Here is a 14,599-nt window from a genome sequence, read left to right as displayed (position 1 = left end):
TCCTATTGTGACCCAGAAGAGCCAAGTCCATCCCAGGGCAGACTCACACAGCCACTCATCTTCACCATAGGGCAGTTAGGATTTGCCTGTCAGCCTGACGTCCACATCTCTGGGATGGAGGAGAAAATCTGGATAACCTGGAGAAAAACCCAAGCAGATGATATGTGGAGAGCATGAGGAAGGCTGTGTGCGTCTCTAACATTCCTTTTTTTTCTTTTTTTTCAAGTGATGAAATAATATTTGCATACAGTATCTTTTCCTTTTGCATATATGTACTGACAATTCCCTTCACTAATTACATGTGGACAGCATACAAACTACAGTATACACAAACAGTGATAAGGCCAGGGTCTGGGAAGCAGCTGCACTAAATATTTCAAATCATTTAATTTCTAATTTACATATGAACAATAATTAAAATATAAAATCTGAAGCAAACCAGCACCTCTTGTTTTAAACAACCACAGAAAAAAGAAATACACATACATGTTCTTCCAGAAGTTTGAGAACAAAAAATTACTATTATAGTAAGTACTATGAAGTCAATACATCTGCCTCTTTCTGTAAGTTTTGTCTCTTGTATTGCTGTTACTTTTTTTTAAGCTTCAGCAAAAGCAGTTATACCATTTTAACATGCTGAACATGTGCATGACAGCATCTATTACCTGTCATCACAACCCCATTGACTGGAGAAATTATATCCTACTGTTGGATTATTCAGAGGTAATTCAGGAACCATATGTTGTGCCAAAAAGATCATGCTGTGACAGTAAGCATTACAGATTATACAGGTCTATTTTGGAATCAAAGTTATACACACATTACATTATTTTTTATTCATCCATGTTAAGCCTTCCCTCCTGGTATTTTAGAATACATGGGTGAGTACTTATTTCTGACATTTACAAAACGCAGAGTTTCTCTTAAAGTATAAATAAACTTATAAGTAATTTTCACCTGCATGTTTTGGCAAATATCCCTTAGTCTGGATGGTCCATCTAGCCAGTTTGTTAAATATACTTTAAACTTACTTGCTTATTTAAAGCAAAGCTTGATAAACTATATAACTGTTTTTATACAGGTAGGTATACTAAGGTAGGCTGACTAAAACTGCATGCTTTAAACATAAAGTTCTAATGACTAAGACCACAGAATGTGTATCCTCCTCCTTATATACTGTACATAGTAGTTTTAGTGCATCATAGTCACAGAAAAGGGAAGTAAGCCTATAGTTTATTGTCCAGTGCATTAAGATGAAAACTCACCATTTCTCAATCCTGCAATCAAACAGATGATGTAGCCACATATTCAATACCATATTTCAAAGTTGTTTGTGTTAGTTGCAATAAACCCACATGTCACTCAAAAGCAATAACAGTATTTTACATACAAATGTGTGTGTTCTTTCAAATAAATAATTTTTTTTCCATGTTGTCTGCTCTCTTTCAGTAGTATGAGAATTGTACACGTAAATGCCGAGGTGAGCAGCACTTCATAGCTATGCAAATCTGCTTTTATCAAAGGTCCCACCTATGTCACGCCACATACAGAGAAAGACTCATTACCAGTAGATAGTGCAGTTTCACTGCGTTCTAGTGATGTGTAGTTGCCTGCGATTGGTCATTTGTACTACATGTCACAGCTGTGTGTAAAAGGCAGGCAATATATGGCACATGTGAATCATGAGTTCAGTTACCATTTTCAGACTCTGTCTGCCGCAAAGTCTCTATGTTAGTTTTCTGAGAAGTACTCTTCTACTTTTAATTTCTATGCTGTACCCACTTAAAGTTTCATGTGAGGAACACCCCACCAACTTTTGATCGAATGTTATTGGTTGACTGAATGCATTTGGATCATGCCACAACTGGAAGTTTCAGGTAGTCGGGGATCCCCCCCACTTTGACTGAATGTCACTGTTCCACTCCACTGTTTCTGAGTATTCCAGGTTTCCCCCTGTGTACCAAAATCTCCTGTTTAGGTTGATTGGACACTGTGTGAATGGTTTAGGTTTATGTGTGTTCCCTGTCCTGGGCTGTTTCCTGCGCTGCGTCTAGGACTGCCAGGCAAGGCATTGCCCCCAGAACTGCAAGAAGCTGGAATGAAAATGCATGTGCTGTATATACTTAGTTTATTCTAAATATGAAACGCAAGAAAACAGTAACAACGTTCAAACAGATAAAAACAGAAATCTTCTGTGGGGCAACAGGAACAGATGGCAGGAGAAGATGTGTGAATTGCAGCATAAAAGCCCCAGTCTATTGTACGAAACGTAATGTTTATTTATGTCTAGTTCTAAACAGAAACTGTTTCAAGGACTGCCATAAAAAATAATTTTGAAAGTAAAAGAATGGACGAGTACATAATTATACATGCATAGTTTCAAATTGTTTACTTGTTGCTTAAGAGTGATATATAAAGTGTGTGTGTGTGTTTTTGTTTTTTTTCTCTATAAAATAAAATAAATGCAACTGCAATATTTGTTTTGAGAGAACAAAATGTTTCCAAAAATGGACCCAATGTTTCCAAACAGAGGACAATTTGGGTCAAACAGCACAACTTTGTATTGCTATAGGATATAAAACCTAAACTTGGTACACAAGAAAGCTAATTCCAGGGTTGTGAGTCAAAAATGTCTTTGTTAGTGTATGTACTGTAAAATCCAAATTATTTTGTGTTTTGTTTAGTTGATACTGGTGTAAAACAAAAGTTTTTATTCAAAATAAAGACTATCTTTTAAAACTTTGAAGTGTTGTACTAACTACTTTTTAGTCATATGAAACTACCTTAGTACATAAGCAGAATTTATTATACACTATTTGATTAAAATTTTTTATTTCTTATGCTGAAACATTTCTTAATTAACATCAAGTTTACTTGTCAAGTGTTTAAAATAAAATTCATTTTTTATTCATAATGATATGTTTGATAATGCCTGTATGCAAATATTTTACACTTTAAGAGAAAGGCAAAAGCTGTCTGCACTGTATAATATGTAAAATGTGTAACATGTTTAAAAAAATTCTTAAAAAAAATTGGTAGCCATGACATCAACAATACAAACAGGAGATGTACCACCTAAACTGAAAGCACAGCCTGTATCCCTGTGCAAAGTTGATGCTTTTCCTGATTTTAGAACATAGTAATAAATTAACTTCTATTACATAACATTTCTTTTTTATTTCAGTTGTGATTGATACATATGATAAATCGATTCATAAAAAAATGTTTATATATATATATATATATATATATATATATATATATATATATATATATATATATATATATATATATTAGTGTGGCAGACGACCTATTGCGGACAATACCTCCCCCGGAAAACACTTGTGGACCCCTGGACGACAGCACTTTCACCACACTCAGAAGTGCTGCCAGAAGAAGGTCCAAAGGTGCCTGAAATACTTCCGGGTGTCCATGCAGCACTTCCGCCACAATTGGTAGTGCAGCTGAAAAGTAATTGGAGAGCACCTGGAATTCTTCCGGGTTCAATATAAAAGAGGCAGCCTCACTCCATTCTGGGAGCTGGAGTCGGGAGGTGGAGGACAGAGCTTGCGGGTGAGGAGTGGAGGCAGAAGAAAGGAAAGACAGAGGAAAAGAAAAGGTAAAGAAGAAGGAACTGATATATATTTGTGGGTGATCTGTGCACTGTGTTGTGCAGTAAAAGAAAGAAAACAAATTAAAAGTGTGTGCTTTTGGGACTTGTGTCTCGGTGTCTGTCTTTGTCAGGTTAAACTTCCATAATATATATATATATATATACTTTTAGTGCCTTTTCAATGTGTGCTCTTCTTCTCAAGCATGTTCTCATAAAGCCTGCTTCTCAGACTGTCATTATTTTTGAGGCGTCTTTCGCACCTTCACTCCTCTTTTATAACATCACCAAAGCCAGACTGACCAATCAGATTGCTCTGAAGGCCTCGGCATACAAGCTTTAGTGCTTTATTATACAGTGTATAATATAATATAATACAGCACATATATATATATTAGGACTGCTGGGAGAGCGGCCTGGGGGTGAGGGCCGGAGTAAAAAGCCGGCAATCCATCACAATATATATATATTTTAGGTGGCATACTGGGCTCGGCGGAGAGTCGAGAAAATTCCTTACCCAGATGGGAGGCCCCAAATGGACAGAAAGGCATCCCAGCTGAGAGAGGGAATGAGGTCACACCTGTACAAGGCTTCACTAATGGAGGAATGGACATCCCAAGATGGTTCCTTACTTCAACAGGAAACCCCAGACAAATGGACAGGCGTCACAACCGGCCACATGTGTAACACCCTCCCTGGCCTTGAAAAAAGACAAGGAAGGACTATCTATGAAGGGTGTTTATTCCCCCCAGGCACAAGAGGGCAGTAGCTCTCCATATTAATGCCAATTTGGGAACTAGCAGGGTATTCCAGGAGTTGTAGTCTGGCAGCACAGACCTGTTGGGGACCATAGGTGCCACAAGAGGGTGCTGCAGGGAGATATACTCCCTATTATATGGGACTTCTGTGTGACCAGTAAATACTTCCAATAGGCAGTAGCACTGGCACTGTAAGTACTCCTGGGTCTGCAATAAAAGGGACCACCCTCCCTTCTCCAGGCGAATCGGAGCTGGGAGGAAGGAAGGCAACACTTGACTGGAGGAAAGCAGTGCGGTTTAGAGAGAAGAGGTGAACTGAGAGAAAACTTGTGCTTGTGGTTTTTGTGCTTCATTTGGAGATATTGTGTAATAAACACACCTTTATTTGAACCTGGGACTGTATTTGTGTCTTCATATTTGGGGTTTGGGGCTCAATGGCTCGCCGGTTCTATCACAATATATATTTGGTCTGCTATACTTGCTCTCAAACTTTCCATACAGAATATTGTTTTAAAATAAGTAAAATTATGATAAAATGAAAAAAGATTCAATGATTAAATAAACAAAATAATAATTTAAAACAAATAATTTAAAAATGCTTGAACAGTGGCACTGTGGCACAGTGGTAGCACCACTACCTCACAGTAAAAAGACCAGGGTTTGCCTCCCAGGTACTCCCTGCATGGAGTTTACATGTTCTTCCCGGGTCTACATGGGTTTCCCTCCACTGTCTAAAGACATACAGGTTATGTACATTGGCAACACTAAATTGAATGTGAGCGTGTTCCCCTGAGATAGACTGGCACCCTTTCTAGGGGATTGTTCCTGCCTTGCAGCCTGTGCTAGATGGGATAGGCTCCAGCCCCCCAGAACCCTGCTCAGGATTGAGCAAACTTAGAAAATGGCATGTGTGAAAATGATGCAACTCAACACACAGAAAAACATTTGGGGCAGCCACCTGTGTATTTGAATCCCAGCAGCAAAATGCAAACGTTGTAGCAGTTGTGTACAGAAATTAGTCTAAGATTGAACTGATTACAGAGGGAGGTTGTAGGGGTTTTAAGGCAGGTCTGCGGAAGTGTCGTCATCAGGGCTGGAACCAGAAGTGACATCTTCGTGGCTGTAACTGGAAGTGACATCATCGGACTCAGGCAGAATTTCCCGTATTTGATCTGCAGGAATATCAGAGGAAAGATTAGCGCATCCCACCGCCCCCTGGCCTGTTGTGGAATTGCCTTTGATTGGTCCCTCTAGCTGTCTCCCATGCACACTTGTGTGACATGTGTTATGGTACTTGAAACAACAGAGAGAAAATGTAAGCTTCTTTTTCTCTTCATCTCAAAATTTATGCCCATCAGCATTTTATGCAAAGCTATATATCCATCCATCCATTATCCAACCCGCTATATCCTAACTACAGGGTCACGGGGGTCTGCTGGAGCCAATCCCAGCCAACACAAGATGCAAGGCAGGAAACAAACACCGGGCAGGGCGCCAGCCCACCACTGGCAAAGCTACAGTATATATTTTCTGTTTTAAAATCAAAAAGTTACTTTTTTCCTTGTTTTAACAATTTTTCTTTTATTTTTGAAAAGACCAATCCAATCCTGAAAATTCTTCGAAAGACAAAGTAATCAGTATAACAGAAAAGCATTTTATAAAACTTTTTAGGCTTTTCAGCAGTCACTAGTAAACTACACCTGCTGAGCTGCCATTTTATTTGCAGGATATTGAGTTGGTTGGGTATAGTTTCATGAATAATGCTGCTTGTTTTATTGCAAAAAAAAACCCTCTCTAATAATGTTTTCAAAGCCATTGGCTAACCATGCTAACTTGTTACATAAACTGCAAAACCATATGAAAAAAGTCACCTTAAGTTAGCATGCACTTCTTAATTATTAGGAGCTACTTAAATTTACCTTGTAGCTTGAAAACAAACTGTAATGTACAGTACACAAGCAGTAAATCAAGTTATTTGATCTTTGTTTTATTCTGGTGTCTCAGAAATAACTCACTTAAACTGATTAATGATTTATTTGTTGGTTATTACTAATGTTTTAAACTATTTTAGTCTACTATTCCAAGGCACAAGTGTTTGTGCTCTGCTAAATATTTATTAGGATTATTGAAATGTGAATAACAAAGTACATTTTGGCATGAAAATCCTGGTGGAGCTATACCATAATTTTCTCTAATGTCAACTTTAATTTACAAAACAAATCATCTCCTTCCCTCTTTTGCTAATGACTAGCAAAACATGCAAGTTCACAGACCCTTAAAGTCATAGTTAATCAAATAATGGGATGCTGGTGCCTGCTCTGTCTCGATTGACATCGGGTCATTGTGATACCACCTGACATCATCATCATATGACAAAATACAGCCATAGTGGTTTAAATACCATAATAAACTGAGAACCAAACAAAACACACCCACTGCTCAGGGAAATCTTTTGGTTATGAACTGCCTAAATTGACACAGAAATGCCTCATGTTCAAAATCAAACAACTTAAAGGTGAAAAAGGACAAAGAACAATAACATGGAAAGAATACGCAGATTACACTCACTGCATGAACTACACTGCACATCCAGCAAAGAATTGAAAAAGTGATTTTCTAAATACATACCTGTTCTTTCTGTAGAAGGACTCTTGGGCCTCTTTGAAACAGGAACATTATACTTCTGGCTTCTCTCCACAAAGCAAAGAAACACACATAAACTTCCTTGTTGATTTGTTCATAATTAGTGCAATCCTCCACAGTGGTGGTTGAAAATCAAGACACAGTGTAATCTCTTGTGAATGATACATTCCTGATAATTATTTCCTTTTTTTAATCTTTTTTAATTACTGTGGCTACCATCAGAGGACACTGAACTTTTTGTACCTCTATGTTGGGATTTACTGCATGGTTATCAACCGGGACATTCTCAAACAGGAAGATCATTCACTCATTTTAATACAGGCAATTACCTTCAAGCCCCATCACTAAAACTGGATGGTTGTGGCTACACATGCACACACACATACCTACTAGTATAAAGAACACTGCAAGGCCAATTGGCCCAGACCCTCAGCTGGAAACATGCTGGCAGAGCCCAGAATAAGCAGAATTTTACATAATACAACAAATAATAATTCTATAGATAAGTAAACACATTGAGCATACAGTCTAACAGAAAATTGGAAAAATATTGTTTAAGAAGACAGGGTTGTTATAAACATTTTAATAATATGTTAAATTACAGAGGGAAGCTTATTACTTATTTTGCTCAGCATCTAGTGGGACTGTGCCCACTGGTCCTTAATATAGGAACACCACTGTTTGTGGGTAACATGCAAGATTATATAAGCTATGGGATGTACCTAGACTAACATAACCATTGCAGATTGTAAGAAGTAACATGTAATTTCATTAATTAAGTTTCATTTTACAATATAAATAGCCTACCACTAACATAGACTTCCTATTGCGTTTCATGGGTGTAGCTCAAAATGGCATGGATGGAAGTTTAGGAAAATAGAAAGTAGAAAACTTTCAATACCAGATCTATTACATCACTGTTGCATATTTTATATTTTAATTAACAACTTCATTAAAAAAATAAATTAAAACATATCATACCAGTCTATTTCAGCAGCCATTCCATCACAGAGTCTGCTCACTACCACCCCAACCCATAGTCAAACTGGGGCCACATTGGACTCGCCAACTGACCTAAGCTTCAAGTCTTTGTGGATGCTGGTGTAAAATCCATGCAGACACAAGGAGGACATGCAAACTTCTTAGGATAACTTCTGGATCTGAACTGAAGATGTGGGATCCCTGAGGTGGCAGCACTACCTACTGTGGGCAAATGTATAAGACAAGTACTGTAGGTGCTAACTTGTCAAGTTGGTGGCTCATTTGACCAAGGGCAGAGCTAAAACAGCTCCTTGTTACATCTAACAAGCTTAGGATCACATTTGCAAACATAAAGATGATTTTTTTAGTAGTCAGCTAGTCAAACCATAGGCTTAGTTTTGTCACAAATCATTTTCATTCTTTATTCAGTAAACTAAAATTTTCATGCCAGTAGCTCTACAGAATGTAAAGAAGTCCAGAGAACAAAGCTCATCAAAGATTAATAAAGAAACATACATAAAAGGTGGAGTAGAGGGATATAACTAAAGAACATGGTTGTACAATTCTCATAAGCAATCTGTTTTTATATTCTGTGCCAATATTTTAATCTTTCCTGAGTTGTATGATCTATGCTTTGTAATTATTACAACAAGCACTAAAAACAAACAGGCAGAGACCCCATAGAACAGGGGTGGGCAAAGTCATTCCTGGAGGGCCGCAGTGGCTGCAGGTTTTTGTTCCAACCAAATTGCTTAATAAGAGGCACTTATTGCTCTAGAAACCCTTCTGCTTCATTTTAGTTATCTCCCTCATTAAGATGTTGAACCCTTATTGCTTATTTAAGTCTTAAACAGCTGCATTCTTGGTTTTTAATTACCCCTTATCATCAATAAGATGCAAATGACAAAAGAAACCAGCAGTTATCCATTTTGCTTGTTACCCTTTACACCTGTGTGTATTTATCGTGCACTATTTGGTTTAATTAAATACTTGGAAGGAAAAAGTAAAGAAAAAAGTGAAGGACTGAGAATTACCCATCCGTTTTACACTTCAAAGTATTTGGATGATATCCTTAGAAAAGGGAAAAAAAAATCTAGGATATGAGAATGACTTGACATAGCAGAGTTAAAGCACTAACAAGCCATGAAATGTAATTATTGGCAAGGATTGTTTTCTAATTAAGCAACTGGGTTGGAACAAAAACCTGCAGCCACTGCGGCCCTCCAGGACTGACTTTGCCCACCCCTGCCATAGAATATTAGCAGTTCAGCTTAAATGTATTGAAGTGTTATTTTTTGGCAAATGCTAAATTATACACAATCTAAACCTATTTCCTTGCTACTGAAATCATAAAGAATTTTGATATGAAGCAAATTATCCTTGAAGTGAAATCATGATGGTCGCTCCACACTGAGCTGTGCACCTGTAAGCATGTGGCCAACTTCTTGTCCCCTGCTCTTCAACACTCCATCTCCCCTTAGGCACTGCAGCCTTCCTTCTTCCACTTCTCACTGTGGCTATTCTATTTAAATTGCGTGATCAATTTAAGTTATCTGTAGAGGCAAAACTGCGGTTAGCCTTGGTGTTTCCCAGGTTCATGGAAGTGAGTATGATTCTCTGCATGGCTAGTACCATTTGTAGTGTTACATTTTCTCCCCATGCTTATGAGGATAATGCTTTTAAGATTGGTTGAAATGGCCTACAAACCTATACTGAAAACACAAAATATAATAATACATTTTATTTATATAGCACCTTTCCCGTGCTCAAAGCTATTTATCCATTCGTTATCCAACCCACTATATCTGAACTACTGGGTCACGGGGGTCTGCTGGAGCCAATCCCAGCCAACACAGGGCACAAGGCAGGAAACAAACCCCAGGCAGGGTGTGCGCCCACACACACACCCCAAGGACAATTCAGAATTGTCAGTGCACCTAACCTGCATGTCTTTTGACTGTGGGAGGAAACCGGAGCACCCGGAGGAAACCCACGCAGACAGGGGGAAAACATGCAAACTCCACACAGGCAGGACCCGGGAAGTGAAACCGGGTCTCCTAACAGCAAGGCAGCAGAGCTACCCACTGTGCCACCTCACCGCCCTCAAAGCTATTTATATAAATTTAAATTAAACAACAGGGAAAAGACAGACAAATGATCAAATACACAACATTGAATACAACATAATATCAGCATGAAACACTAAATAAAGATAAATTCAGGAAACATAAAGCTTTAAATTAGAAAAAGAGACAATAAATCAAAATAAAATACAAAACTAAAAATACTACAAGAAAAATGTGGACAAATAACACACAAATCATCCTGAGCACCTGTCAGAATGTTGGGGTAAGTAAAATGCCTTCCTGAACAAATTTTCTTGAGTTTTAAGTTTTTTTGTTTTTTTTAATGAATAGAGTGAGCTGATATAATTAATTTATGGAAAATAAATACATATAAAACCAAATAAAAAACAACTGAACACTCTGTTACATAGCAAAGAAACCTATTTGCCTTTTTACTTTTTACTACAGGGCTGTGGGTAATTGTAAGTTGTAGACAACTGCAGACCATATTCACCCATATTTTTTAAGTATGTCAGAAATTAACATAAATTGAAAGTAAACAAGTTACCATTTATACTTTATGTTTTTGAATAATTTTTGAATGTTTTATCACTAAATTACCTCTGAATGTGAATGCATCTTTGCTAAATCAATTAACAAAGATTTATGGTCGATCAAGTCAACCGAGGATGATAGGAAAATAATACAGTAATAATGTTCTAGAAATTATCAAAACCAGCAAAACTAGCAAATCTTTTGGTATTATTATTTCACAGGTTCACGTATGTTTTCTGACTCTTGGAGGGCTCTTTTAGGCTTGTTTTAATTGGTGCTTCTCCATGTGGCTAATTCACCCTGCACTGCCTTCCTTACACCAGTGTTTCTCAACCTTTATGGTCCCACACCCCAGCTGGCCTTTTTAAACTCAATGACAACTCACCAGCAACAATTGAAAACCACCTTCTTGAAGAAACAAGTGCAATTGGTGGTCCCTTTGGTGAAACATGCTCACTTAGAAACAGGGCAACATATTGCACAGTGCTGTTGATCTTTTAGGTGACTCACAGTGATCTGGTCATGAACCAATGATGGAAACCTGCAACCTACCCGTGGTAACCCAGATTACAACCCAGCGATTGACAAACACTGGCTTAGGCAACCTACTGCGACCTGCTCGCAACCCAACAATGGAAACCAGCAACCCACCAGCAGTGAATTCCATTCATTGAGAAATACAGCCTTACATAGATCTGGCATGTAGCTGCCGAGACACAAACAGCAGAAATATATATACTGGTGACCTACAGGAAACCCACAGAGCCTCAATTGCAATGAACTGTACGCTTTGTGACAGACATAAGGCCAATTTGACATACGGCCAAATGGCTGATCCCAAATTGAGCCTTCCCATCCTCTTTTCCTTCATTCTTTCTGTCTCCACCTTCTTCTACTTATTCAGCAGGTCATTAATTTGATCTAATTTTCTCACACATCATCTCCTCTCCTTTCTCCCCATTCATCATTCCATTGCATATCTCAGATTTTTTTTGTTGTTTTACCTTCTCCTTCTCCTACGTCACCTTCAGGTATCACAATGCAAAAAAATCTTTCTACTCTTTGCCCTACCAACTTTTCTGCTTTTGTCCTGCACGGCTTTCAATCACAAATGTCCTTAGATCTGCTCGAGCTGCTTCTCTCTTCTCTGTCCTTATCCTTCTTGACTTTTCATCAGCTTTCAATACCATTGACCATTCCTTGCTTATCTCTCCCTTCAATAAGCTTGCAACCAAAAGAATTTTCTTTGGACTAGTTCAACTCTTACCTGTCTGGCTGATGTTTTTGTATCTCCTAGTCTAACTCCTTGTCTTCTCCACAGAAACTCTTCACAGGTGTGCCTCAGAGGTGAATCCACTTCATTTTCTCTCTACATTGTATCTTTAGGCAATGTTACTTTTCTCATGGCTTCTTCTACCACCTCTATGCTGATGATGCACAGATCTTCCTCTTATTTCCCTCTTGGTATTTCATCATGGATGAATAATCATCAATTTAAACTTAACCATTCAAAGTCAGAAGTCTTGCCTTGTGGTTCTCCTTCTCAGATTTGTCTCTAATCATTGGTCTTAAAGATATCATCCTTTCACCATCAGTCATGGTTAGTAATCTTGGAGTGACTCAGGACTCCTCACTTTCATTCATCAAATGTTTCTTCAATGACCCAATTTTGTTTATTTTTTTCTTAATAATATTAATAATATATATACCTCACTAATTATGGCACACAACTCCTTGTTTACGCACTGGTTCTCTCTAAGCTGGACCATCACGGCTCTCTCCTCTCAAAGCATTCAGAAATTATTATGGAGGGAAGTCCTGGTTAGCTTAGAGCAGTACTGATATAAAATGACTCAGATGGAAGGTATAAACACATTACTTTGCCAGCAAACACTGTCACCAGTAGAGCAGAGATACTTGCAAACAGAGTCAGATGCTCTAACTGTCATTTGGGACTCTCTGCACTTTCAGTTTTACTTACTAGGCAATTTGTTCACTGTAGTTACTGATCATAAGCCTCTGGAGCCAATATTCTCCTTCCAAGAACAGAGTATTGCCTGTTGAAACTACAAAACTTTTATTTCTCTGTAGTGTATAGGGCAGGCTTTGGAAATCCATCTGACTACTTCTCCATATACCCAGATACTGCACAAAAAGCTGGTGACATTCATGCTAAGTTAGCTGATGCTCATGTGCATTTCATTATCAATCACAATGTACCCTGAGCCATGACACTACAAGAAATAAAAGCAGCAAAAGAGTCTGACCCATGTCTGCAAAAAGTCATCATGGCTGTAAGAAAAAGGAAGGTGGCACATATTTCTCAAAGAGGCAAAATACTTGTCTCTGACTCATAAAGAATTTCTTCACTCCATGCATGCTAAAAATTGAGCCTTGTTGGTAACCCTCTCCTCAATGGGAACAAATATGTGAAACCTGTCTCATTACATAATTGAGTGACACAAATTGCACATGAAAGCCACCCAGGAGCAGTAAAAATTTAAAAAGGTCAAACAAGAAAAAGTATGGTTCCAAGGCATTGATCATATGGTAGAAGAACATCAATACCTGTCAATCTATTTCACTGCTGACTGCCCCTTGAGCAGAAGTAAGTGTTGATTTTAGTTCACTACCTTCTGGTGAATACATGTTAGTTGTTATGGATTACTCATGGTTCCCACAGGTAGAGAAAGTGTCTAGCATATCTGCAAAAGACAGTATTTCCAAAATTAGACTCAATTTTCTCCACTTATGACATTCCTGAAGTTGTCAAAAGTGGCAATGGAGTTCTCTTCAGTCAGATTTGCTGCATATTTAGGATTTCATCATAGGAAAATAACCCCACATTGGCCACAAGCTAATGTAGAAGTTTCATTATTCATGCAGATGCTTAAAAAGACATTTTAACAAGATCTCTATCATTTCCTCAGAGCTTATAGATCAACTCCATACCGCTCTGCTGAGAAACCTTCTGCAACAGCTTTATTTGGAAGATCAGTCCAGACAAGGCTACTGAGTCTCTCATCCACAACTTCAGATGAAGACATAATGATTAGAAACACAAATAGTAAACACAAAATGAAGGAATTTCATGATAAACATTTCTGTAAATCCTCATCCAATCCTGGTTGTGAGAGACTATATATTGATTAGGCGACTGCATCCTGCTAATAAATTTAAATCCCTGTTTCACCCAGACCACTGCTGAGTAACTACAGTCAAAGGTACAATGATCACAACACAACATGGACAGCAAGTGGTGACTAGAAATTAATCACATTTTAAACAGCATTCCCTTGTATTACCCAGCCAACCATGCTTGATTTTCCTGATCAATATACTATCAAACCTCCTCAAGCTGAAACTACAGAGATGCAAAATGGGCAGGACCACAAAGGATCTCTTGCAGCAAGTAGGATCAGGTGGTGAGGTCCCATGTGCACCAAGATATCCAAAGAAGAGTGAGTGTAAGACTGCTTGAATATCTTAAGGATTTTGTTGTACGCTAATTAGTTCATGTTTGTTCATACTGAAAACAGCTGGATGAAATTCAAGGGAACTTTGTCCTATTTATGTCTTTTGATCATTCGCTGTTCACAACCCAGTCACAGGGGATGCACAAACCAGTGTGTTTCTTCATGCTGGTCCCAAGCCTGGATAAATGGGGAGGGTTACATCAGGAAGGGCATCTGGTGTAAAATTATTCCAAATCAATATGCGGACAACAAAGACGATCCGCTGTGGCAACCACTAACGGGAGCAGCTGAAAGAAGATGAAGAAGATCATTCACTGTTCACATTTATTTGGAAGCTATGTATAATTGTCTGCCTTATTCCACTGAGATTTCTTTGTTTTTGGGATTTTGAGAGACCTGTGGTATCCGACTTGGAAAATAGGTAAGGTTCCTTTAAGGCAGGGGTCCCCAACCCCCGGTCCGCGGCCCAATACCGGGCCGCAGCTGCCTGACAGCCGGGCCGCGAGAGAA

Source organism: Erpetoichthys calabaricus, chromosome 12 (genome assembly GCF_900747795.2).
Source record: "Erpetoichthys calabaricus chromosome 12, fErpCal1.3, whole genome shotgun sequence".
Classification (NCBI taxonomy): Eukaryota; Metazoa; Chordata; class Cladistia; order Polypteriformes; family Polypteridae; genus Erpetoichthys; species Erpetoichthys calabaricus.
The sequence above is the reverse complement of the archived record's forward strand: the minus strand, read 5'-3'. Positions refer to the sequence as shown.